Source organism: Gadus morhua, chromosome 10 (assembly GCF_902167405.1).
Source record: "Gadus morhua chromosome 10, gadMor3.0, whole genome shotgun sequence".
Taxonomy (NCBI): Eukaryota; Metazoa; Chordata; class Actinopteri; order Gadiformes; family Gadidae; genus Gadus; species Gadus morhua.
Window position 1 is genome coordinate 14,761,614 of NC_044057.1, and position 23,681 is coordinate 14,785,294.

A 23,681-nucleotide genomic window follows, 5' to 3' on the forward strand; every position below is an offset into this window, starting at 1 on the left:
GCGTGCGTGTGCACGCTTCAGTTCCCTTGTGTATAGACACATGTGATTCTGACTGATCTTCAGTTTAGATGCAATCTCCATACTCTGCACACAGCGACCCGCCGCCCGTTCCGCCCGCTCGGGCCCGCCAGCTGTCAGCCCCGGTGAAATGTCAGGGCTGGCAGCTGTCTCATCTGCATTCACCTGTACCAGGGAGCGCTAAGCCCGCCTGTCAGGGCCTGATTCCCCCCCCCCCCTCTGCCCTGGTGAGGTTATGATTCGCCGTGGCAGCCGCCTGTTCTCCTGGATGTCTCCTAACCTTTTCCCGAGTGCTGACTGTAAAGACACCCTGGCCTTTCTCTGAGCCCGGCACCTGTCTGCACGTCTGCCGGGGGGGCCGCGTCAACGTCTCCCCCCGTTACTGAACACGTCCGTCTCTCCCGCTCGGTGTCTCTGTCGGTCTGCGCGTCTGTTTGTGTGTGTGTGTCTGTTTGTGTGTGTGTGTGCTTTCACCCTGCACACACGATTCTTTTACCGGGTCAAATGTTATTTTCTCCCTTTTCTTCCCCTGTCTCTTTGTATTCCGTTAGTTTAACGGTTGTGGCATTTCAGTGGCCTCTGTATGCTACATACATGGTTGTATTTGCGCTGAATGAAATGGGGGCTTTATGAAAGAATATCTCCCATCAACGACATCTGCTAACATGCATTAACAAACGTAATTACGTTACACACATTTTGGGGTTTTTAGGTTTCGGTCTGTGGCTCACTGTCGCTTGCATCTGATTGGTTGGCTTGCTTCCCCAGTCAATGAGTAGAACCATAGTTGGATCTAAACCGGGGCTAAACAAACAACCATAATAGATCGTGATCGAACATCGTTAGGCAATGTCAGCTGCTAGTAGGTTTCAGAATGACGAATCCACCCCCAGCTTGCCGACTCACAGGGTTTTACAAGTCAAGTGTCCCATCTGTCTTTCTATACGGCAGCCATGTCTGCTCTCCAGTGGTGCAACACTTACTTGCTGCTCAGGCAAACTTCACAGTTTGACATTTTCAGCAACCTATCTTATGCAGATTTAGAAACATTTAGAGGAATGTGCCTATGAAATTTCAATGTAGGACAAATCCCGGTACATATTGTTTTTAAAGAATGAAACATATTTAATCTTTCTATTTCCAACAACAAATTTGTGTGTGTTTCTTGAATACGGCCATCTCCTGCAGTCCTGCAGAAGGTCAAGCTAAAGAAGAAAGGGTCAACGCTCATCTTGCGGTTATGCAAGTGTGTGTATGTGTGGTGTCCTTTCAAGTCAAATTCAATGTAGAGCAGATTGACCTATCTGCTGCTTTTTTTGACCCTCTATCCCACCACACACACACACACACACACACACACACACACACACACACACACACACACACACACACACACACACACACACACACACACACACACACACACACACACACACACACACACTGCTCAAGGCCAGTGACATCCTTCTGAGCTCTCCAACCTCTCCAGTCCGCCGAGAATACTTCCCTGCTGGCTGTGAACCTCTCACCTCCACCCCCACCCAACCAACGATGCCAAGCTGGCCGGCTTCAGGCAACCCCCTTCACCCCGTATTGGCTCTATTTCCTCCTCCTCCTCCTCCTCTTCCACAGAAGGCCAGTGGGATGGTCAGGGTGATGAGGGGATGACCTCTGACCCCTGATGGCAGAGCAGAACTCTGATCAGAGGAGACAAAGTGAATCTTGCTGAGCGCAGCTCCTCTGGACATTAACCTGCATGGACATGCATTGATAAATTGGCATCTATTCTACAAACACACAAACACAAAACTTTTTCTTCCAGCATTCATCCCCTCCAGTGTTGTGTATTGCGTTCCTTTCTCCTAGCTTTTTTCTTGTTTCTTGTTTTCTGGCTAACCAACCGCGGATGTATCTTTCTACCGATAAATCGACCTTTTCCCGTTTGTGTTGACGTCCACGGTTGGCATAATGGCATTCTAGCGTTGTTAAAATGCCATTATACACATCTGTTTACCTCTTTGTGCACCTGATCTGTCATAACTTCACAAACTTGACATTTGCTTACACGTGTCATTATTTTCCTTCTATAAAAGTACCCAAAAAAAAATCTGCCAGATATCTACGTCCAATTCTCTTTTTAACAAGCAGACACTTGACATCCAGTTCTGGAAACTCTGCCTGACTCGTGTGTGTGTGTCTCTCGCTGGCTGGGACAACAACACGCTTAATCCTCTGCGTTGGTGTTTGTCTTGTTTGGTCGTCCGTATCACAGGCGTCTAAATCGCTTGTTGCTTAAGCAGAAAAACACGGAGCGACTGAAAATGAGCTCAACTCCAGTCGAGCGTTGTTCTTACAGTGGTAACCGAGCCTGTTATGCTGTTCTTCCCCACCACCGCTCTCATTTCCTCCTCCTTTGCTTAGTAGCCTGACAACCAAGCCCCTGGGAAGGTAGAGCAATATAGTTTTGGACACACAATATTAGAGCCCTCGTCGCTTGGAGATTTGCTGCGCGGGAACACCATTATTAATATTGAGACTGCAAGAGAAGACATTTCCCTTGATTGCTTTTCATAAATAGTAGACAAAGCTGAAGTGACTCGTCGAAGAAAAAGAAAACACACAAAGTCTCCCCCTTAGTTTCCCCTGCTGGCAGAGCACCCCCTGCTGGTCCCGCCAAACACCCCACACCTTTCGCCTCCCCTGTGGTGGGCCTTTATCCTCCAACAAATGATCTCCTAGCGCTTTGTGAGCTGCCTGCTGGTTAATCCAGTGGCACGAGCTACCGCGCTGCCAGGCAGTGTTTGCTGCTTTGATGAAAGCATGTTCCGATCCGTCGTGCAATTTCCAGCTATGAGAAAACATGTTTGTATTGTTTTTCAGTGGCGACGCCAGCTTCTGTGAGAGTGTTTGCGGGGGGTCCGCGATGATTGGCCTGTCACAGAGTTGTGGTTTTTCTAACTTCACGTCAAGCAGACATTTCCAGTTCTCCGGAAAATCTCAACACACTGCTTGTTTAATGGGGACCCCTCGCTGCGTTTGCTTATTGAGGCGGGTTTGTGTGAGTGGGGTTGAATGATTACAGCCAGCGCGTCACAGCCCCGCACACACAAGCCCCTGCTCTGAAATCTCCCGTCGGATGCGTTCAGTTAATTGTTCGTGCAATAAATCCTCTTTTTATTTCTTCCTTCTCGTTGGCTTTTAATCATCGTTAGCAGCCTTCCGCACCACAAACCACTCTGACAATCCATTATCAGTTTTTCTTTTTATTATTTATCTTTTGATATTGCAGCTTTTGTAACACGGACCGGTTATAGCGCTATCGGTCGGACAGGCTGATGCCTTGACGGGCTCCTCAACATTTAGAGTCTACATTCCCTGGTGTTCCGGGACAACGGGTGCAATTCGCCTCCGGATAATTGCAAATCTCACGTCCATTGTCTTCTCTTAAGTCTCTGATCCGGCGGTCCTGCAGCGTTATAGAACTTCTGTGGGGGGGGAACAACACCGAGCCTTGCTCAGAAACGCGCAGAGTGAGTTTCGTTACGGAGGTTCCCCCCGAAGTAACGCTCATTAGCACAAGTGAATGGAGTTTTAGTATAGGAATTAATAGGTGTATTGCTATGGTGTCCGTGCTGCATCGTGTTGATTTGAAGCCTTTACAGGCACTTTTCCACAGTTTACTAGTGCTGGCCCAGTGTGTGTTTGCAAATAACGTTGTTACACATCCCTGCCTCCAGCATCGTGATTAGTTGAAACAAATATGTGGCAACATCAAGTGAAACACCCCGTTCACCCAGATCTGAGCATGTCCGTTTTCAGACTGGATGTTAATCTCAAGACTGATGTGTGAGACTCACTTCTCTTTTAAGGCTGTATTCTTTTCACTCCCTCGTGTGTGTGTGTGTGTGTGTGTGTGTGTGTGTGTGTGTGTGTGTGTGTGTGTGTGTGTGTGTGTGTGTGTGTGTGTGTGTGTGTGTGTGTGTGTGTGTGTGTGTGTCCTCCGTTTTGCCTTCTTAGCGTCACCCTGTTCTGTGATGTTCAGTCTTTATGTTTCTGTCCAAGTTGTGCGTTTGATATCTCAGGCGTTTGATGTTGGTACCTCAGAAAGCCCAATTAGCAGTAGAATGTTGGAGTGGGGTAGATAGTGCCAGGAACACTGTGTGTGTGTGTCCGCTTGTGTTATACGTGTGTGCGAACGTAGTGGCGTCAAATTCGATTTAATAGCGCCAAGAGCGCTATTAAATCGAAATGTGATTTGTAATGACTTACGTAATGTAAGTCATTATTATCCATCTGTGTTGTTTACACTACTGATATGCTCGGTTTGGGTTGGACTGGTGATGTTGGTCGGGTACCCCACCTAAGTGTGTATACACACACACACACACACACACACACACACACACACACACACTTTCTTCTGTTCCTGAAATTAGGTTCCCGTTACTGAAATGGCGTGGGCTCTGTTCGTCATGATGGGTTTCTGCAGGCCAGGGGCCAAATTGATTATTGGACTGCCAGAGAGGAAATGGTGCCGATGTGTAAGATGTCTTGGGCGAGCGTTTCGATTGTACTCAGCCCGCGGCGGTGCCTGTGTTGACGGAGGCGACAGGCCCCTCCGGAGAATTGTTCTGGAGATCTGCAGAAGAGAACGAGAACGGGAAGGACTTTGGTGTGCCCATAAACATATCCTGTTTGCTGCTTGTTTGTTTTGTCTATTGTCGTCCCCCACCGACATCACAAACACCCACTCAGACACACACAAACGCACACTGATGACACACATACTAACACAAGCACACACACATTCCGTTTATTCCAAACTTGAAATTGTATACTGCCTCCAGGTTTATGTGTTTGTTTTTGTGCGTGCGTGTGTCCTTAAATGAGAGTTTAGGTTTACTAACACAGTCACCAGAGAGCTGCTTAGAAAGGCATCTAATAAGGAAAGCTGACTAAATAGGGAGCAGGACTCGCCAGATGATCAATGTTGTGCCTAGATTAGAAGTTACTTTTGAAGTTGTGTGTGTGTGTGTTTCTGTGTGTGTGCTGCAGTGTTACCCACAGCGGTGGTCCTAAATCACGTGGTGTTGGGCTGGGACTGCACAGAGGCGGTCTACTGCCAAAGGAACGTTAATGCTGAGGAGAGGAACAGACAGCAATGTTCAACAGAGGGAAGGCTTCTGTGTGCACGTTCTCTACCCTCTCCTTTGGTCTTTGGATGTCCCCCCCTTATGCATGCTCAGTTCTAACTTGCATTGTATCCACAAGCCTGGATGGATATACCCTGTCATTGTGGTTCTTACAAAGGTCTGTGTGTTTGTGTGTGTGTGTGTGCACGGCGTCCTACCAAGCATCTTTTGAGCCTGGTTCCCAGGGAACCGTGCCGACGGGAACTCTGGAGGCTCACAAGCAAAACTTGCGGCGTGCCTGTTTGTCCAAAATAACATGGAGCGAAGATGAATCAATGTTTGCATCTTACCACGAGTTGGATGCGGTGCGACACTAGGGTGCCGTGTGCCGTGCAGGGCTATAACCTGACTCGCTCATGCTCCACTCAGTCTATCTCGCACGACGCTTCTGGAAGGGGAGATGAGTTGTTTTTGTGAAGGATGTGTTGGGAAATTAGAGTGTGTTTTGAGTGCATACCTGATCCCAGCGCAGTATCTGAGCTCCTCTATACTCCGTAAGCCTCTGCATTAGCAGTGCTTCAGGTTTGCTTTGCCTCACCCCTAATCCCCCCCCCCCCCCCCCCCCCGCTCGCTGCCCGTGCGTGTTGTGAGCACAGCGACGGCTTCTGGGCCCTTTCGCAAAGAGAAAACGCACACACAGAAGAAAAACCGCCAAACGCCACTCATTCATCCGGCCTTATCAGGTTGCAACACATCTGTGCAGGAGCTCGCATCTAGCCCTCCTGCCAACAGCGCTCTGCGCGCACACCAGCGCCCGCGGACACCCATCCAATGCGTGCCTTTGTCCTCCCCCCTGTGTGTTCGCTCCATCCTTCACCCCCCCCCCCCCCCTCCGCCAACGCCACCCCCCCATCCTCTCTGTTTTACATGCAAATGAAATAAGGGTAGTCTTGCCCGGCGCATTACGCCCGTGTGCGGCTAATCTCCCCGCCGCCTTTTCTCCTTCGTGGAGATTATCCCGCGCTCTCTCCCTGGTGGTTATCGGTTCAAATGAAGGCGAGGCGTCTTGTCTCCTCTCCCCACTCGGCTGCGCTCCCTGCCAGCCTTCCCGTCAGTCAGCCAGCCAGCCAGCCGCTGATGGGGCCAGCGGGTCGCTGCTCACCACGGCGGCATCCTCCGTGCCGTCGACGCCGTTCAAACGTTCCCGTGAGCTGTGACGGCTGAGCGCCCGGGGACGCCGCTCGCCGCGTCGTGTTTGTGTGTTTCCCCCGGCAACCTGTGCCGTTGCTTATCCTGGCTAATTCCCTCCCCCAGGAGCCGTGTGTGGGCGTCGTCAGGGTCCCCAGGGGTCCGTGACGAGAGGCTCCCGGCGGGGCCAAGCGGGAACGTCTAATCGAGTCAAGGATAGGGATGTGTGTTATCTCGGTTTTATACCGCAGTACTGTGAGATGCTTGATTCTGATTGGTCACCGACGTCGTGGTTCGGGACACCTCACCTCTGTTTCCAAATCAGAGGGCTTTAATTCCAAGATTCACAACAACAATTTTTTTACCTGCACGCCCCAAAAACTGTAAAACAACAACAACCCCATAACGTTATAGATGTAAGTAACTCACAGACGATATTTGTCGTTAACTGGTAGGGGCGGATAAACCACTCTGAGCTGTCCCGTTATTGTAAAACAATGTACTTTGACGGTGGTAAACAACCTTGGCTTCGACATGGTCGCAGCAACAGCCCCGTCGTACATCATTTTCCAATAATGGGACACTGGTCCCAGTTCAGCCCTTACAACGTCTCTCTCCATGTCTCTATCTGATATACTCATACTTGTATGTCGCCAGTGTGCGCATGTGTCTTAAAAAATGTTGATTTCGGAAAATTACCCTTTTTATTTGTGCAGGCCCGGGGGATCCTGTTTACATCTATGTTTAGAAAGCATGTAAATCGAGAATAACATGGATACGGATAGCATGACCAAATAAGGAGAGCGGGAGATAGCCTGAGACGGAGGTTAAGAGCGGGAGATAGATTAACCTACTATAGGCCACTCAGACGCCGGCTCCAGGCAGAGACGTCTTCAGCTCTCTCTTGCTCTCTCTATCGCTCTCTCTCTCTCTCTCTCTCGCTTTCGTTGCTTTCTCTCGCTCTCACTCTCTCTCTCTCTCTCACTCTAGCTCTCCCCCCCTCCCCAACACACTCTAATGCGCTCACAGCAGTCTACGCCCAGACTTTGATGTCACCGATAGCAAGGGATTTGAGGAGAAGAAAAAATAAAAAACTCTAATCAAAGCAGTAAAGAGCAACAACTTCAAAGGTAGAGATGACAAGATAGCGGCATTAACCCCCTCTCCCTATAACCCCTGCCCCCCCCCCCCCCCCCCCCCCCCCCCCCCGCTGCCTCGCCAGCTCCCCCCATTCTGCCAACATAAACAAACGCCCCCGCATCACACACACACACACTCACACTCACCTCCCCTCCCCGTCTCCCGTATCAAAGCCTTTGAAAGGGGTTCTCGTCAGGAGGGAGACCAGATGCTGGTGATGGGCGGTGTGAGCGGAGATAGGATGTGGGAGAGACTGGAGCGCTGCACACCCCAATTCCCTGGCACCCATTTCCCCGTCATGTTTTTTTGCAAGTCATCCGTGTCGAGCAGGAGCAAGTCACTTCAGATTTTTTCCGATGTGCTCCAGGTCATAGTGGCTCTACAGCAGTGTACGGAGTGTCTCGCTTCACATCACGAGACGGGACGATGCGTTTCATAGATTTAGGTATGGCAATTTGGGTCGAGGGGCCCGACGGTATGTTAGTGAGTGAGACTTCCCGTCTCTGAATGGGGCGACCTGAGGTGCACATGGCCCGTCTGGCTCGCTTCAGAGCTATTAGTCCACTATATCAGCACCATTATACCAATGACTTCCACACACTGGCTCACACGCTCAGTCCTCTGGCAGCCGCACATATTAAAACGATCAATTCCACATTTATAGCGTTCACAGCCTTTCTGCACACTCCCAGGCCTCCTATGGCACACATTATCATGTTTTATTACGGAAGAAGGACATTATATCCCTGAATGAGGCACTGTGTGGTGCTTGATGTGTGTGTGTGTGTGTGAGTGCTCCGACGGGTGCCCAACTTTCATGGCCCCTGGCGTCCCGTGGCCCCTGGCCAGCGGTAGTGGAGCCGGTGCGGTGTGGCTGGCCCAGTGGCATTTTACACCAGACACCGGTGGTATTTACCAGGCTAGAAGGATCAGGCCACGCTCCATTTTCTGACCTTAATTTGCAGCATGACAACAACCGTGTTTGTGTGTGTGTGTGCGTGTGCGTGTGTGCGCGCTTGTCGTTGTTGTTTCTGTTACACTTCTATGCACGCAAGTGATATAATCAGACCCTGCCCATACACGTACATCGTCATTCACATTTGTGCGTGGGTGCACTGAACATTTAACATTTCTTAAAGTGTGTGTGTGTTAGTGCCGGCTTAATTCCTCTGTGTCTCTGTGTGCGTGGTGTGATGTGCGTCCTGAAATCGGCTCTGCCCACGAGACAACTTAATTTTTCACCACGCTATGTTCCACTACACTCTGTGCCGCATGGAAACGGTCTCTCTCTCTCCCTCTCCCTCACTCTCCCCAATCAAAGCAAGAAGCTCTGAGCTGGATTAGCACTCAAGTCAATTCCCTGCAGACATTTGCCTTCATTTCGGCCACTTTCAGGTACCGGTTCTCCCACACGCCCCTGCCCCCCCTCCCCCCCCCCCCCCTCCCCGATGTTCTTAATTTTTAACCTACCTGCTGAATAAGAGATGGCGCCCGCCCTCGCGGGGGAGGATACGTGTGGGGGAGAGAAGGAGTGGGTAAGGAAGAAGGTTGTCCCTAGCTACGCTTTCACATTTATCCTTAAAAACTCCACTCTGTCTGTTCAATAATGCATGGCATTTCCTTGCTACCACCCCCTTCATCTCACCCTCTCTCTCCTCCCCTCCTCCCTCCAAACACAGAACCACCACTGCACCCACACAGCCTCCCTCCTCTCTCTCCCTCCCTCCCTCCCCTGCTTCTGCTCCCCACCCACCTCCTGCCTTTACATCTCCTTCTTCATCTCCCCCCCCCCAACTCCCTCTGCGCTCATCATCTCTGGGCTCGGCATGCCTAACGGGCAGAACCTGAGACTGAGTGGCGCCATGGGACACACACGACTCGAACCAGGGAGGCAGGGAGAGGGGGGAGAGAGGGGAGAGGCGTTGGTGGTGGGGGCGATGGTGTCCATCCGCCAAAGAGAAGGAGAGCTGGAGGAAGTGACAGACCCCCCCCCAGTGGGGGTCTGTCACTGGGGGGAGACCTGGTGACGAGTGTCGACCCCCGGCACAAGGGAGGGAGGGAGGGAGGGAGGGGAGTGAGCGTCACCACGGAGACCGCTGCACCGTTCTTCCTGACGCGTGGCCTTATCTCGTCCGGAACCCAGCTGAGCGATGCTCGCTTTCCCTGGGTGCCACTTTAATGAGATTCTGCTTTTGGCATCTAGGCCATCCTCCACTTTTTTTTTTTATATCTTTCTGAAAACAGTAATGGGTTGAATTCCTCCTTTAAAATATATCTTCAAAAAAATTAAAGGGATCCATAGATGACTGACACATTCGGCGCCAGCACTTTCAGCCAGCGTTGTGTTTGCAACGTGTGAGTGTGAAGCGCAGCGCAGGGAAGGTGTGTGTGTGTGTGTTTGTGTGTATGTGTGCGTGCTGTTTGTTCGTCTTTGATTTCCTCTCCACCGTTGTTAGGAGTTTGTCTGGCAGCCGCGCAACACTTGTTAGCTACGCGTCAGCAGCAGCAGCAAACACGCCGGAACACCTCAAGACATCTAAAGTTCTCTTCAGGAATTGGTTTAGGCCTACACCGTGCGGGAGCGAAATATATATCACTCACACACACATGCACACACATGACACAGCGGAAGTTTGTTTTCCCAGAAGTTTCTACTTTGGCAACTTTTACGGTAAGCCCCCCCTACCCCTCGCCTCTATCTTTGGGCTTTCTCTCCCCGGGTCCCTGGGCCTGGAAGATTCATAGCACTTCAAACAGCACCAAATGGGAAGGACCGCGGAGAGGGTGTGAGAGCCGGAGACAGCCAGACAGATTGAGAAAGACAAAGACAAAGGAAGAAGCGATTATGGCCGCAGAGACGGCGCGGGATAAAGACTTAATCTGCGTGCGCCGGATGTGAAGACGGATGGAGTTGGCAAGGGGAAAGGAATGAGGGGGAAAGGGGTGGAATTAATCAGACCGGGAGAAATGGGACAAATAAATAAAAAAACGGGGGGGGGGGGGAAAGTGATGCGACATGAGCTGGGGGGGGGGAGAGCCTGTGGCTCTGTGACAAATGAATACCGGCGCTGTGTGAAAGTGAGCCCCGAGTGATTGGGGGGGGCGAGGGAGGAGGAGTGAGAGAGAGAGACAGAGAGAGAGGGAGACCAGCAAAGGACGTAGGCTCACTTAAAATGGTAAAGACGGGTTTGTCACCGCCAGGAGAGATCCGGAGAGGGATTGGGTGTCGGGAGGAGCAAAAAATTGCGAGGCGGCAAGATGGAGGGAGCTATCAGACGAGTGGATGGGAGGGGGAGAGGGGGGTACGGGGACGGCTGACGTATGTTGGCTGCTGTTGGTGCTGATTAGACCCCACTGCTCTGTAGGGGAACGACACTGCAGGGCATACAACAACAACAACAACAACAAAACTGAAACAGGTGACCTGGAACTACTCCCGCGTTTGGCCTGCTCCTAGTTTGGTCGGTGGGGGGTGGGTGGATTGGAGTTGGAGCGGTTGGCATTTGGGGGTCGCGGGTGGACGACCCATCCCTTTGAATGCGTGGCGGCGTCCGTCTGGCTTGTTGTGCATTCAGCCGGAGAGACGGGCGAAGTTCAGGGAGCCTTCCCGCCTGTGTTGACGCCCCTCTCTGCTGGTTTGCATCAGGCGTTCTCCGGGTGCCCTCTGCCTGTCTCCGCCTCCGCTGCCCTTCAGACGCGCCAGGACACATGGACCGGCGTCCATCTCAATCGAAACCCCCCCGCAATACGCTTTGCCTCATGCAATCGTCCGTCTGTCCGTCCGTCCGTCTGTCTGTCTGTCTGTCTGTCTGTCTGTCTGTGTACATGCAATCATGCATAAAGACAAGCATATCTCTAGGTTTTATTTCTATTTTTTAATTGTCCCTCTTTCACCCCGATATCTCTCAATCCTTTCTTAATTTAAGGCTTGGGGGCCTTCTTCACTGACACACACACACACACACACACACACACACACACACACACACACACACACACACACACACACACACACACACACACACACGTACTGAGAACTGCATTGTGCCTCCTTAGAGACCGGCTGGTTAATACTGCATAGCACTTAGAGGCATCCACAAGACTCTGCTTGGCTCCACTGAGCCGCGGAATGCAGGAAAGCATGCAACACACACACACACACACACACACACACACACACACACACACACACCCCTTCCCCCCTGCCGCCAACCACTTTCCCGCAGCCTGGCCTCTGTTAACAAGCAACGTGCAATATTCAACAACATGCATCATTTTGTTAGGCTGTAAAAAGCACAATACAAGGCTCGGACCAAAAAACACAATGCCTAACTACAGAAGCAGTCTCCTTTCGTTGAGCACTCGCACATAAGAAGCAGTAGCTACTTCCACATCATCTAATGTGAGGTGCTTGTGTGTGTGTGTGTGTGTGTGTGGGGGGGCCCTTCAGTGGGGGGGAAACAAGATGATGGTGTTTTTGCTATCAGTCCGGGCAGCTTGGGCTGGTCCTGTGGGCTGTCAGTGGTGCTTCTGCGGCTGTGTTTCATCTGGGCAGCTGTCTCCGGCGAGGGGGTGCTAGCCATGGTGCTGATCTGGCTGGCTGCTGTCAGGCAGTGTGTCGGTGTGATAGTGGGGGCCAGGCGGCGATGTGAGCGCCTGCCCACTCACACTGCATGGTAATGTTCACCCGTTTACCCACGCCATGGTTCTTTTTCAAGGCTGGATATGTCAGCCCGGATGGGTGCTAGAGACTTCGATAAGGCTGCCGGCTAATACACTGAGACGGAACAGTATTACGTTTTTAAGAGCGTATACCTTCCAGATTGCAGCTCATGCTGTCCATATTATTATTATTATGCAATTAGATTGTGATGGTTTTGGTCCGATATTTGCAATATGTTCACGTCCTGTCTATCGGTTTCTAGGCTCTTATTTAATTGAATGCAGGCTCTGGGCATAAACTAGACAAAGAAGTACACTGGGAATCTGTGCTCGCACTTTTGACATACCAGACAGGAACAGGAAGTTGGTTTTCCCAGAATAGCGACGGTGTATATATAGTATCTTCATAAGTGGCTAATCAATTGAAATGGGAGGAAATGGAGGCGCTTACGCGCTGAAGTGTTTATCGCAGCTCACTATACCGGGGACAATGACACTTGTTCATCAGCAAATTGTTTTCAAGTGCGTGTGCGTGTGTGTCAGAGTGTGTGTGTTTTCTCAAAGTTTCATCCTGCAACTGGGTGAAATACAGGGAGGGTGCGTCGCACTGCATCAGGTTTGAGGATGGGAGAGGGTGGGGGCACCAGCACTTTGACAGTTTCCCTCTCTGCGACGTATGCGTCTGTGTGTGTGTGTGTTTGTGTGTGTGACAGCACGCGTGTGCACGTGCGGGGGCGCGCGCGTTTGTGTGGTGCAATGGGATGGCAAGCGTCTGTCGCGTAAAGCGCATCTGTGTCCCCGCGAGTCCCCTGCCTAAACTGTGTAAAGTAATGCCCCGACTCTTCGCCTCTCAGCACAATAATTCATAAGCCCTACTGCCAGACCTGTGGTCCTGTGTGTGTGTGTGTGTGTGTGTCATTGGGGACCTCTTGCTCTGTCAGTTTCATTTGCCAACATCAAGTGACCGAGGACAGGCCGGCCTTCTGAGACCGGCGCTGAAACATAGCCGAAGTGGCATTAAAACACAACGTGCACACTTAGACAAACGCATGCACGCGCACACACACACATCTTGGAGAGAGACACACACACACACACAGTAGAGGAGTGGGGGGGGGGGGGGGCGAATGATGGCACAAAGCTGCTGTCGTCATGCTCTGTGCCGTAATCCCGTTTAGACGGATTAATTAGGAATTAAGGAGTGTAATGTTATCGCTGCGTGATCCGTTCTCTCTTTCTCCACACACACAGAACACACACGTACAAACACACACACACACACACACACACACACACACACACACACACACACACACACGCATGCTTTCACACCCTTTCGACTCACACATTCAAAGCTTGCTCCAATCGTGTATGTAGGCCAAGGATTAATACAACGACAGTGTTACACAAAAATACAACATAACACATCTTTTTGTCCAAACTTTTCTTCTCATCCTCTTTCTTCCCTCTCATTTTCGCACACATTACGTCCCCTCCAAACCGTATCCAACCCCATAATTTTTCCACACTGCTATTGTTCCCTCAATGTAAAGCCCTCTCCTCCTCCTCCTCCCTCCGTCTCTCCACGCCATTCCCCATCGCCACTGCTTTCTCTTTTTTGTGTTTTTATTATACTTATTTTCCAAGGAACATCCAGCCATCCTCCACCACCATTATGCTGTCTTCTGAGGACCCTGTGTAGGCTTTCACACCTTCTTTCATCATCTTACTCTCACGCCTGTTCCTGACGCACACACACGCACACACACACACACACACACACACACACACACACACACACACACACACACACACACACACACACACACACACACACACACACACAGGTAGACGGAGAAAAAGAGAGCTCGGTGGTGAGGGAGAGAAAGAGAGACACTTTCGACAACTCCTACACTCCTGTTATGATTCATTATTTTTATTGAACTTTTTTTCTCCCCGCTTTTACTTCTCCCCCACCAAGGCACCATTTGGGTGTCCATCTTTTGTCTTTCGCCTCCTCCTCCTCTCCCATTCTGCTCCTGTCCCCCCCCCCCCCCGCCCCTGATTCTCTCTGCGTACATTCTCTTTCTCGAGCAGCGGTGCCCACAGCACCTTGACCCACGCCGACGTCCTCTCCCTTTATTTCATTATTTATTCATGTATTTATTTCTGAAAGCCGCTGCGCCTTCAGACGACCGCTGAGTGGATTTACCTTTGTGCCACCAGCGCCGCCTTTCAGCTCGCCGCGTTTCCAGACGCCTGTTTTGTTCTTTACCTGGTTTAGTGTGTGTGTGTGTGTGTGTGGGTTCCAGTTTGTGTTTCATCTACATCAATGACATACAAAAACGGTTATTAGCTAGTCGGTGTGCGGTGCGTGTGGGTCTGTGCGTGTGTTGGTGTTTGTGCTTGCGCTCGATGCGACCGGTCGATAATCTTTGTGCTCTCACCTTCTTGTCGGGGGGGGTGGGGGGTGGGGGGCAGGGTTGTGCTGCTGCTGCCGGTTGGTATGAAGAGATATAAGAGGAGAAAGGCCACTGGTCGTATTGATTCAGCGCAGACGGACAGACAGAGGAAAGGCAATAAAGGAGGAGGGAGATGGACGGATGGACGGCCGCTGCACGCACTTACCTGGGGAAAATGAAAAGAAAGCAACGGGCTTGTTTATGGCTTTGTGAATGTTTGCGTGTGTGTGTGTGCGTCCCACGCTCCAAGATTCAGCGAGGTGTGTGTTGCTCACCTCCTCAGGCGGCGAGCATTGATATTGTTTTTATTAATGCCTGATTAAAGATTTAGCGTGTGGCTACCGGGCCCCTTAGTGTTTCTAAAGTAACGTGCCTCTATTCATCTCCATTCAGCTCCACTGTGATGTGCACGCACACACGCACGCCACAAACACCTGCACACAAAACGGAAGCAACGGACTGGCGCCTATACCTTTCCCCTCCCTACCTCCCTCCCTGGAGCTCTCTCCCCTCCTTTCCTCCCTCCCTGCCACTCTCCCCTCCCTTCCTCCCTCCCTCCCTCCCTGGCTCCCTCCCTCCCTCCCTGTCTCTCCCCCCCCCCCCCCTCCCTCCCTCCCTGGCTCTCTCCCCTCCCTGCCACTCTCCCCTCCCTTCCTCCCTCCCTCCCTCCCTGGCTCCCTCCCTCCCTCCCTCCCTCCCTGTCTCTCCCCCCCCCCCCCTCCCTCCCTCCCTGGCTCTCTCCCCTCCCTGGCACTCTCCCCCCCTCTCCCTCCCTCCCTCCCTCCCTCCCTGTCTCCCCCCCTCTCTCCGTCTGGCCCTCCTGTTGTGTCTCTTGTCCAAATCACAACAGCCCACCGCAGGCTCTGTGCACATCATCCGGCAGCCGCTCAGCCTCGCTATGAACCACATTCATCCAACTGTTACTGTCTTTCTGGCGTTCGCCTGTGGTCCTACTCGTACCATATATCTTGTTCCCTTGCTCTCTGGATCTCTGGCCCTTCTCCCACCTCAATCTGTCTCTCGCTCTCGCTCCCTCGCTCTCCGACGCTCCATCTCTTGCTGACAGCCTTCATTCTGTGGACACTGTGTCTATAGGCAGGCCTGTCCATCATCCAGGGTTCGGGGGACCCCCGGTTGCTCCCAAGGAGCCTCCATCCATTCCCAGTGTGTGAGGAGGACTTTTCTGAAGCAAAGTTATAATGGCGGATTGTAAATGGTCTCCAAAGCACTCCTGTTTAATAATTGACGTGGCCCATTAATACGGCGTACTGGCGTGTTCTTACCATCACTCTTGTGCAAGGTTGTTGCTAATAGGAAGGAGGTTCACCATTAATATTTCACTAATTCGCTGTCGACGCACCCTTGTTTTTCCCTTACATTTAGATTGCAGGGTCTGCTTAGAGCAGCTGGTTAAACTTCCTGTCTGTGTGTGTGTGTGTGTGTGTGTGTGTGTGTGTGTGTGTGTGTGTGTGTGTGTGTGCGTGAAACAAGGCCAGCGGTGCCCCCAGGCCGTTTGGCCCCCCCGACTCCCATCAACCAGCTGGTGCTGAAACTGAGAGGCCTTTCACCCCGTTTTACACACACGCAAATTAAAACTAATGCGCGCACACACATCCACGCACACGAGTGATGAACACGCATGCATAACTATGAGTGATGGGGACGCACACAAACACACACAGCACACAGTCAGCATCATGCATCAAAGATAAGGTTCCAGCGTCAGGCTCCTCGCCAATCTCATGGCAACAATCATGCATGGACACGCACACACGCACGCACACACACACACACACACACACACACGAAAGAACAAAGCCACAGGCGCTTCAAACGACCACACACTCACACACACACCCATGCACAGCGGCTCTGAAAGTTTGTGACTAAATCATCTCTCCCCATCTCTCGCCGGCATGCCGCCTTGTTTTATCATCGCATCCCATCTCCTTTTATCCACCTCCCTGATCTGCGTCCCTGTCACCCAGTCTCCCCCCCCGTATCTTGTCTGAAACGCTATCTCTCTCTCTCCACTCCACAAACTCTCTCTCCTCCCATATCTCACTCTCCCCTCTTCTCTCTACTCCCCTTCGTCCTTATCACAGCACACATCCACTTTGTTTTATTGCGTTCTCTCTCTCTCTCTCTCTCTCTCTCTCTCTCTCTCTCTCTCTCTCTCTCTCTCTCTCTCTCTCTCTCTCTCTCTCTCTCTCTCTTCTCACTGGTGGCTGTAATGCGTTATGAAAACGGACCGGGGCTACGCCGGCGAATCACGACAAGTTAGCTCGCTCTCTAACGCCACTTCCTTCACTCCGCATCTGCCTCAACACAGACCACCCCCCCCCCCCCCCTCCCACTAAGCCCTGGTGTGTTGTGTGGTGTTTCACAGCACTCCACGCACCGCCTTACACGGCCCCGCTTCCCCGGGTCCGCAGTACCCTCCACACCTCCCCCCCGGGTCCCCTCCGCCTCTACCGGCGCCGCCCCTGCTGCCCCTGGGGCTGGAACGCGTTTGCGGCGTTTCTGGAACATGTGCTCTAATGCAGCCGTACCCGTGTAGTTTGAGGGCCGGGCGCTAAGCGGCATGAAAGATGAATGAGGCTGAAGTAGGAGGCAGGAAAACCCAAGTGTTTCCCGGGTGTTAATGGACGAGGCTGGACAGGCCGGGTGGTGTGTGGGGGGGGGGGGGGGGGTTGGTCCTCATGAAAGGAACGGATGGGGTTTGAACCCAGCAGGGCGCGTTGCATTCTGGGTCGACGCTCCCGTCTTTCTGGATAAGTCTCTTATCACCTTATCTCTCTCTCTCTCTCTCTCTCTCTCTCTCTCTCTCTCTCTCTCTCTCTCTCTCTCTCTCTCTCTCTCTCTCTCTCTCTCTCTCTCTCTCTCTCTCTCTCTCTCTCTCTCTCTCTCTCTCTCTCTCTCTCTCTCGACGGTATTCCCACTTGGCGTGCGTTTGTGTGAAGTGGAACGCTCCGCTCTCTGGAGAAGAGTGGGGGGGGGGGGGCGGAAGAGACGGGATAATCCTTTGGAGAGACGGGTCGGGCTGATGAGATGGAAGTGATGGAAAGACAAAGAGAGCGAGATATGAGGAGATGAAATAAGACGGATAAGAGAGACTACCGGGAGAGCGACAGCGAGGAGACGGCAGAGGAGCTCAGGCTGAACCCAGGGGTCGTGGCGGCAGCCGCGGCTAGGGTGGTGGCGTGTTTGCTAATCAGATTGAGCTGGGAGATTATGATGGTGTTTTATTTGGGGAGTGGTGTTGGTAGTGGTGGTGGCGGGCGCAGTCGTTCCCTGCTGCTCCCTCGTCCGCTGCGCCCGAACTTCCCTTCCGAATAAAGTTGATGGAGCTGATTGTGTGTTTGCGCCGGGAAAGTTTAATATAAGAGAGAGGGAGGGAGGGAGAGAATTTCTTTATATTTTTCGAAAATAACCCTTCTTGTCTGTTCTTTTTCATACTTAGACACATGCACACACACACATCTCTCCGTCTTTCTCTCTGATGTCCTAGACGTTGTGCGTGTGTGTGTGTGTGTGTGTGTGCGTGTGTGTGAATGTGGCAACGGGTATTCTCGGTGCGAGGGCGGTGTGCGCTAGTGTGCGCTTGCGTGCACAATGGTGTGCGTCAGGGCTTAATTGCGGTGTGCATGGAAACGAGTGTAATTAGCCGGTGCGCTCTTCCCCCGCCGCCCGGCTAACTACCAGCATCCCCTCTGTGCTCTCTCTCTTCTTTTTCTTCTTCTTCCCTCTCTCTGCTTCTATTCTCAAGCCTGTCGCCACGACGACAAGCTCCACTCTGCCATTGTTCCCCACTGCTTGCTGAAGAACAAAGGAGGCGATGGCTATTAGCTCGGAGGGAGAGGATGAGAGGGAAGGAGGGAGGGAGGGAGAGGACTTGCGGAAGAGTTTCAGAGAACTGGAGGATAGATGGATAGATTAGAGCTGCACTGGGGCTCAGAGAAGGATCATTTCTTCCCCTCCTTTTGTTCAGGAGAGTAGATTGAGACGGAACAAGTTTACTTATTTAATTCCGGAGAAACATGCTCCCGTCCGCACACTTTTTCGTACAATCCACTTTCCGCCGGTCTCATCACTCTTCTCTCCCCCAATATCGTGATCCATTGCAACCCAAATTGAAGTGTGTGTGTGCGTACACAACACATATCGTTGCCTCATATGTACGCACGTGCACATGTGTGTGTGTGTGTGTGTGTGTGTGTGTGTGTCTGTCCGATGTGTGCGTGGCAGTATGTATGGAAAGCGCGACGGCTGGGAGCGTGGGCGGGTAATGTTCTGTCTTTCTGCGACGGTGACCCTCTGAATGCTAACAGATTGTAAGGCAACGGTGAGAAAGTGAATTTGGTTTCCCGGGGAAAATGGAGCAAATTACACTTTTATAGCCCTCTGCCAGCCTTCCTTGTCGCCGCAATAACTCACCGCAGAGAAACGGAGGGTGTTCCGGGTGGTTTGCGGGGGGGGGGGGGGGGGGGTTTCGTTCAAGGTGGTGGGGGGGGGGGGGGGGGGGGGGGGGCAGAGATCGGGAAGACGGTGTGTCGACTGGAGGTTGGCGAAAATTGGAAGGGGGGAGGGGGGGGAAGTGGCGCAGCTTGCAGAGAAGTTGTTAGCCGACGTCCAGTGAGCTTGTTAAGGGCAACCTCTCACACCGTCCGCCGACTCTGGACTCCTCCCTGTGATGTGCAGTGCTGAGGTTACCGTCAGGAACAACCGTCTCCTGTCCTCACATCGCATACCCCTCTCTCTCATTTAGTCCTTTACTTTTGTCCTGTATCTCCCTGTGCCTTGGTAGTTGTAGCGAACATGAATAAGGAGCACTGCTCACGATGCCTAGTCTTATATTTTTTTATATATATATATATATATATATATATATATATATATATATATATATATGCTATTGCAGCTCTCGGCGAAAGGTGGATAATGTTCTCCATTTGTAACACTGATGTAACGCCATTGCAATACGGATGCGGTGTCTCCTTGAAACGTATCAGTCGGCGAGCGGACTCGCTGAGCCACGAGCTCCGCGCTCCCAACCAGTGGCTAATTATGTGCATGTAATTGACCTGTGGTACAAATAGAGTTTTGTTCGAAGAGCTAGAAGGGGAAGAGGAAGATACAGATATGGAAGAAAGTCGTTACGCGTCGGCGGAACGTGCCCCTTGTTTAAAATGAGACGCAATTTGTTATTTTTATCGTTTTATTTCTCGTGTGTTTTTTTTTTTTTTTCTCGCTGTGTCCTTTTAAATTATTAACTGGTGTGCAACGAAATAAATCATGGTATGATTGATTGATCATCGCCATTGATTTGAATGTTTTCCTACAGTTGAGAGTTCTTTAATATCAGATTCCTCTGAAGTTGGCTCTCTTGAAAGAACATCATATTCTCCCCCCATCAAATAAATGTTTATTTATTTATTTTTGGGGAATTCTGGATCCACCATTATAGATTTTTGCTTCTCCCCCCCGGCTCATAACAGTTTGTAGTTTTCTTCAAAGTAGTTAACGATGCGTGATGTGTTTCAAGGCAAACCAACCAGCCAATAAAGAGATACTTTCTATGCCTGATGGCGCATACCAATACGGCCTCATAAAATAAGTCATATTACTTGGAGGAAGCTGCCTTCTGCATAATATCCAATATACCCTGTGACTACGTGTGGCTCCGAGGGCAAGAACACCTTTCCTTACACCTTTGCTCCTCGATTGTCTGTCCTAAATGGAGCCATTAAAATCCTTTCCCCCCCCCCCCACCCTCCCAGACAGCCCTGACGGCTTCGCTCCATCGTCGCTCGTCCCTCTCTCTCTCTCTCTCTCTGATGCGAGCCGCCGCCAACTTTTCACGCCGTGACAGCCCGATAATAAAAAGCTATGGGTGCGAGCGCACAGAACTGCTCTTCCCATGTGCCCTGTTCATTAACCCCACTTTTCTCTCGGCACCGCGCCTCAGAATGATCCCAGAGATTGAAGACGGGGGAAAAAACGAGCCGGCCCCAAACACAATTATCTCCTCTCGTGAAGCCGAAAGGGACTTTTTTGCACAGACCCCTACCTCTTGACATTGTCTTTACCCCGGGATTTACCGAAATGTCTTTTTAATTATTTTTAATGAGGGTTTTGTCTGCCTTTCCCTGCTTCTTATTAATTGAGCTGTCTGTGATAAAGGCGTTGCGGTGAGAGGGGTGAAATGTCTATTGGTTCCGGCTCTCCTTTGGTCTCTGTGTCCTCTCTCTGACTTCCTATCTGCTGCCCCAGTAAAGCAAAGGCGGCTGGCTCTGTAATGAGCCATGCAAGACGAGAGTGTTGAGAAACTGAGCGGCTCTGTTCCCACTGCCCTGTGTGTGTGTCCGTGTCTGTGTCATGCGTGTCTGTGTGTGTGTGTGTGCGTGCGTGTGTGCTTGTCTGTAAGAGGGAGGGAGAGAGAGAATAAATGGAGAAAGAGATGGCTTTTGATTTGGGAATTAAAAGCAGGGCTTAGCTGGAGTGAAACTGCATTCAAGGTTGACTCAAGGGGAACCTCCTCCATAGCAGCATGGGTTCTGCCGGATGGGCACGTACGCACACACAGACACACGTACGTGCACACACGTACACGCACGTACACACACCAGGCATGCACGTCGAGGTGCGTTTCACCCACATGACCCCAGCCCCTGTGTTGTTCTCCTTGGACGGACAATACGTTTCCTGTCTTCATGTTCTGCCTTTGCATCGGGATGATTGTCATTCTGCCCTCTCCCTGCACCCTCTCTCACCCGCCCTGCACCCACCCACCACCAAACCCCCTCCTCTCTCCCACCCGCCCGCCCTCCACCAGCACATCCACTCTCTCCCTCTCCCTGTCTTTTTTATTTATTTATAAATATATATATATATATATATTGCCTCTCACCATCTGCCTCCCCTCTCTCAGCTGACATTTGCTGTCAGGCAGCCTTATTATTGCGTCCCTGCAGATTTCTGATTAGGATCTCTCTCTCCCTCCCCCCAAAGGCACTCATTCTCTCTCTCTCGCTCTCGCTCTCTCTCCCTCACTCTCTCCTTAAGGCTTCAGTGTCCTCCACCCTATAGAAGCTCTGTCTAATAATGGTCTTTCTCTTTGTGTGTCTCAGAACTAGTTTGTTGTTCTTTTTTGCCGCATTCAATTCAGCATAATCAAGTTTGCTTTACCTCCCCAATATTCCATGTTGTATTGCACCACTGAATTCTCTTGTCCTTTCATTTTCTCTCTTTCTCGCTCGCTCGCTCGCTCGCTTCCTCCAACCCTCCCTTCCCCTTCTTCTCCTCCTTCTTAGTGTTTTTAAAGGTCAGTTCCACCTTTTCTTTCCTTTCCTTTATTCTTCTCTCTCTTCGCTAAGGTCCCTGCAGCAGTCACCTTTATTTCTCCCAAGGACTCTGTATGTCTTGGGCTTGTTTTAATTATACTCTGTGGGCCCTTTGCCTGTCCCTTTTGAAATCCCTCCGCGCACACACGCACATACACATGCCCGCATGCACGCTCAGTAGGAGCACAGACGATGCCCAGTAAATATCAGAGTGTATGTGTAGCTGCTGTCTGCTCAGATGTTTATTCCCCGGTCAAGGTGCTACCGTCCTCACCTGTATCAGGCTGCAACGATTCTACTTATTTGGTGAAATAAAAGGCACATAAGCATTTAATTATCCTGCCACCCAAACTTTTTAAAGTGGGAGTGGAAATACTGTGTGTGTGTGTGTGTGTGTGTGTGTGTGTGTGTGTGTGTGTGTGTGTGTGTGTGTGTGTGTGTGTGTGTGTGTGTGTGTGTGTGTGTGTGTGTGTGTGTGTGTGTGTGGGCGGGCACACGGACCTGTCTGAAGTGGTGTCTGCTCATCACGCCACAGAACGCTGGAGGAGACAGAGGCAGTTGTCATGGTGATGAAAAATATAATCCTTCGGGGATCCTTTTTGCCGCCTCATTTACGGTGTTGGCCACCAGTCTGGATGCCATTTTATTCTACAGCTCTACATCAGCACGCCTCCGTCTTCCTCAAGGTTGTGTCTTAGCACTCATTCATCTGACGCTCTCTGTCTGACTCTCTGTCTGTCTCTCTGCCTTCACCCATTTGGGTCGTAGTTTATTTTCGGTGTGTTAGTCTGTCTGTGTGTGTGTCTGTGTGTGTGTGGGCGTGTGTGCATGTGTGTCTGTCTAAAAATATAAAAAGATAAGCCCCTATTACAGTCTCTTCTGCTTTTGTTTTCACTATGCGTTCCTTCATCCCTACGGGCCTCACCTTTTGTCCAGCCATGGGAAGGTGGGGTGGGAGGAGGAGGAGGAGGAGGAGGGGGATGAGGAGGAGGAGGAGTCGAGCAAGGGGGGAGCCTTCAGAGGAGAATGCTTATTTTATCGCCACGGCAAAGGAAGACAGAAAAAGTGTACGAGGAAGCAAAGAGAAAATGTCACTTGACAGAGGAAGTTAGCCAGCCACTTGGTGTGTGTGTGTGTGTGTGTGTGTGTGTGTGTGTGTGTGTGTGTGTGTGTGTGTGTGTGAGTGTGATTTGACAGAGAAAAGCACAGAGGCGGTGTGACATTTCCAGTGCCCCCCCCCCCCCCCGTCTTGTTTTTTGCTGTCCCTATGCTCTGCTCCCACGCTGAGTAAATGATATATGTACGTGTTTGTGTGCACAGGTATGGTTTTGGTACGCTGGAGGGCAAATGGGTTATGCATCTGTGTGTGTGTGTGTTTGTGTGTGCGTTTCTCTTAGCATCCAGTTCCACAGCCATTTTCTACCCTGTCTCTATTTTTCAAGTCAATCATCCGTCTCGCTCTCCTTTCCCGGACTCCATCCCTCTCACCCTCTCAATTTTCCTCCCTTTCTCCCCCTCACTCTCTCCCTCTCTCTGCCTCTCTTTCTCATGTCGGAAATGTAATCATGTTCAGCAGCCGCGGTGCAGAGAGCGAGAGAGAGAGAGGTGGGTTGGGGGGTGAGGCCACACAGGGATCCAAATGGAGAGAGAGCGAGAGAGGGAAAGTTTGATGGTAGCGTGGAGAAGAGGGAGCAAAACGCATTTGTATGTGTACCCAATTACCACTCTAGCCAGCA

At 51.3% G+C, this 23,681-nt stretch overlaps 1 protein-coding gene across 4 annotated transcripts in view; it reads left to right on the plus strand.

The window, feature by feature from the left end:
* diaph1 (diaphanous related formin 1) overlaps positions 1 to 23,681 on the plus strand; it is a 102,452-nt gene that overhangs the window by 45,027 nt on the left and 33,744 nt on the right. The gene's annotated exons all lie outside the window — the stretch shown is intronic.